Source organism: Juglans regia, chromosome 1 (assembly GCF_001411555.2).
Source record: "Juglans regia cultivar Chandler chromosome 1, Walnut 2.0, whole genome shotgun sequence".
Lineage (NCBI taxonomy): Eukaryota > Viridiplantae > Streptophyta > Magnoliopsida > Fagales > Juglandaceae > Juglans > Juglans regia.
Genome location: NC_049901.1, coordinates 36746656 through 36751136, shown reverse-complemented (window position 1 = coordinate 36751136; position 4481 = coordinate 36746656).

Below are 4481 nucleotides of genomic sequence, written 5' to 3'. Positions count from 1 at the left end.
CTCTCACATTGAGCCAACTTGCTTTGTGGTATACCCATGTCATATATGTTCCTTTTATTTGTTTATGTAGTAGGTGACTAGTGTTGGGATGAATACTGAGTGGGGATTGCTCATGTCTAGTATTAAAGAAGACAATGGTGAAGAGACACCATTGCAGGTCTGTTATCTTTCTCGAAACTCATATTTTGCACATTATGTTTACTTTTAAATCATTTGTTTTAGCTACGCCTAAATGGGATTGCAACTCTCATTGGTATAGTTGGACTTTCAGTAGTTCTCTGTCCTGGTTGTTCTTTTGGTCAGGTAAATTAAACTTGGGACTTCTCTCTCTCTCTCTCTCTCTCTCTCTCTCTCTCTCTCTCTCTCTCTCTCTCTCTCTCTCTCATAGTGAATTATTGTGGATGACCTCATAAACCAGCATACAAGGTAATGGTCATCACTCGTTCCTCTTTTGTTGTTTCCATTGCTTGTACTACGCATGAAACGTTGATATATATATATATATATATATATATATATATATTTATATATATACGGCTAGCACTAGTAATCTTCAGTTGATGAACATCGAGGATTTTAGCATTTTAGTGGCAACCAATCAAATATGGAAAAGAACCTGGCCGCAGCTCCTATATTGTCATGGAAGCTAGCTCTTGCTATATTAGTGGCAAGCCCCACCACACTAAACAATCAAAGATGGAAAAAAAGATATTAAGCTAATACTCGTATAAAAAGTGTACGATTATTTGGTTTCAACTTTTTGAGTTTAGAAAATACGTACGAGTGGTAATTAGTGTCATTTCCAACATTCCTAATAAACTTAAACAGATTTTAATGGTTCTAATAATTTATAGCTTTGACGAGTAATTCATCTCTCATCATTGGTACTTAACACATGACATGACTAGCTAGTAGTCTGAGTGAAATGTCAAACCAAGATCAATAATTTATTTTATCATGTTTTGGAACGTGCGGCAATATATAGGGTACTTTGTTCTTATTTTCTATGTGCCCTTTGTGTTATTAAGCAAAGGGAATTAAATCTTAACTGATCTACTAACTCTGCTTCAAATTACAGTATAAATTTAATTTTAGGGCATGCTTCCATAAAGAGACTGAGGATATTATCATAAGGCTTACCATGGGTGTGGTTGTGCAAATCCTCTATGGATGTGTGGCCATGAGAAAATGTGTGTCGATCACACTATACTTTTGCTTCTTTAGAATATTATCACATCCTTTATCATCAATGCGAGATATGTTTTTGGGCAATGTTTAAGGCTCATATCATTCATCAAATCTTATCCGGATATTGAAGGGAATGCACATAGTGGTCCAGTTGTGAGGTTACCATTTGCTTCTCTGTTTGATACTCTTAGCATGTGAGTATGTTTTCTTCCTTCTGTATCTGTATTTTAAGTTAAGACTTGTTATTTGAGTTAATATCATGTGAGGGTGCAATGATATATTGTGTGCACCTACCAATTGTTTTACAGTCTGCCAATGCACTTATGGTATGTCACATACTGTAATTCCATGTGTATTACTTAGGGGTGGATAACTGCGGTTGAATGTGTATCTGTTTATATGTTGTCTGTTATGATAAAAGATTAGCTATTACGATAATTAGATCGCAGAGAGGGAGAGAGAGAGTGCTATTATTATTTTTTATTTATTTATGAAACACCTTTTCCGGTGAGTAAAATTCGTTGGAAATTTTTTTGTCGACAAAACATATTTGCGGCTAAACATACCTGCTGGAAAAACACAACGTCGACGATAATTTAAAATCACTGGGAAAAGTAATGAGTTATTTGCGGCGATTTATTAACCTTTTTTGACGATAAATATCGCCGAAAATAGTTTTCTCAGTGATTTTAAAGGTAAACGGGAATGTTATTTCTGTCGATTTTTTGAGAAATTTGCAATAGACTAAAATTGCTGGAGAAAGTAGTTTATTGTGACGATTTTTGCCTATCCCTGAAATCGATCAAAAATGGCTTGAGGATTTCGGCGAACCTGCAACGATTTATAAATCGCCACAAATGATCAAATGCAGCGATTCAAACAGGTATTTGCGACAATTTTGGGCGCTGAAAAATGTCTGATTTCTTGTAGTGTAATTAATATAATTACCATCTTTAGAGCATTAGCATTAGATTAATTTGCATAATATGACATGATTTTACATTTGGCTATTTCATTCAAAACTTATTCCCACATTAGATTATCCATCTATTAGGTAATATAATAATAAAATATTATAAATTTAATAATATTTTGTTTTCAATTTTTTTGTTTTATTAATATTTTTTTTTTCTAAATTAGGAGTTACATGGAAATATTAATGTTTTACAATATTAATTTATTTGTTCTATGTCAATACTTGTTCCTTTACTGGACTTGATGCACTTTGTATAGAGGCTGGACTGGAAAAACAACTACTTTACATTGGAAAAATCGAGGGAAAAGAGAGAGGAAGAAAATAATAAACAAACATTTGGTTGAACTACAGTATTAAGTCAAATATGACCGAAGGAGTTGAATCACTGTAGCTAAAAGTCATTTGGTTTTACACTTGCATAATCCAATCCAACCCGTTTTCATGTTTTATTAGTCATTTGAGCTTTTGCATTTGCATTTGGATATTCCAATGCGAATGCTCTTAGAAGTTACACGGCCAATTGTTTTTTTGGCGGATCATCAATTGCCACAAATGCTTGTTTGCACCCACGAGAAGCATACACAGAGAAGTATTGATGTAATTGTGTGGACTCTATTCATAGCGACATATATAGCAAGTTGATGCGGCATTTCTCTCTTACAAAAATGTTGCATTTTGTGACATATCCTTTTTGGCAATTCATTCTCATCAAAATTTAAATATGCCTCTAGACGATAACTGTATTTCGTGGGTAATTCTTTTGTGACAAAAATGATCATTTTTTGGGCCAATTTCTCATTGTCAATCGAAGTTAATGTCTTTTATAATTAAACTAAACCCTAAATCACAATACAGATAACTCTAATACAAAATGCATCTAAAAAAAATTACTTCAAACGATTTCTCATTATATCTATTTTCTCTATGGTTGTAAATGAATCAGTCTGTTCAATAGCTCGCTCGATTAAACTCGAATCAAACTCGACTCGTGAAAAAAAAAAAACTTGTTCGTGAAAGCAGATACCCGCTCGATTTGTAAATGACACATACCCGACAAAACTCGACTCGACTCGGCTCGGCTAAAGCTTGTTAAGGTCCGCTCGTTTATACTCGAGTCGACTCGATTAAAACTCATTCATATATTGATAAATATATACAAACTCCAATGTATATATACATATATATATGTATTAGCTAATAATATAAGTATACTACTTTTATAATTAAATATATAATATGTAATCTAATTATTTATGTTTATATAGTGAATATACTTCATAGGTATATTTTATAATTTGTATAATAATTAGTCGATAAAATTTAATAATTTCATATACTAGTATGTGGGAAGTATACATGAAATAGATATATGCTATCATATCAAGTGTATGGATTAATAATATATGTAGCCATATAATATATTGTTATTTTGGATAAATATCAACTAGTTAGATATTAATTATTTATAAATTTTTTAAAATTTTATAATTCAATAAATGTTCTACTTGTTAGTTGTATAAATTCAATATTAAATCTTTTATTTTTTTTCTTTGTTTAATTTATTAATTATTAAATCTTATTCAAAAAATTAAAAAATAAACAATTCGAACTCGAGCTCGGCTCAACTCGACTCGACTTGAACTCGTTTGTGGGACGAACTCGAACTCGAGCTCTAGTTGAGAGTTTAGCTTATCGAGTCGAGTTTGAACAAAGAATAAAAAAAATCTCGAGTTAGAATATTTTAAGTCAAGTCGAGTTCGGAAAGTCAAAGACCGGCTCGGCTCAATTACAGCCCTAATTTCCTCTAACAAAAGCCAATATGAAATCAATCTAATAGTTTACACCGAAAAATACAACATTTATATATAAGTTTGCAATATTCCGCATAGTTAAATCGATTGAAACTAAATATTTTCCGAATAAAACAATAGATTACAATAAAAACAACAAAATATTAAGCTGAAAATACTAAAATATTAAAGATTAATCATAATAATTATAGCTGCTAATAAATAACAAAAACAAAAATGGTAATACAAAAAAAAAAACTCCCAACTTGTGGTGGGGCGGCGGCATGGTGGGGTCCAAGGAGGGAATGGGAGGTCCTACTCAGCCCTAGCTCAGAGTTGCTATGGGGACTCAATTAACAAAACGAAAGATCTGTTGTAGCAGACTACTCCATTAATTTCTGAGGGGGCGTATGGTTGATAGATAGGCAGTGGGTCGTAGATCTAACCTCCAAAACCGGTTCAAAATGGGGAAGAGAAGAAGAGCATGAGAAATAATACCAAAGGAAAAGAGGTAGAAAAGAGTGGAA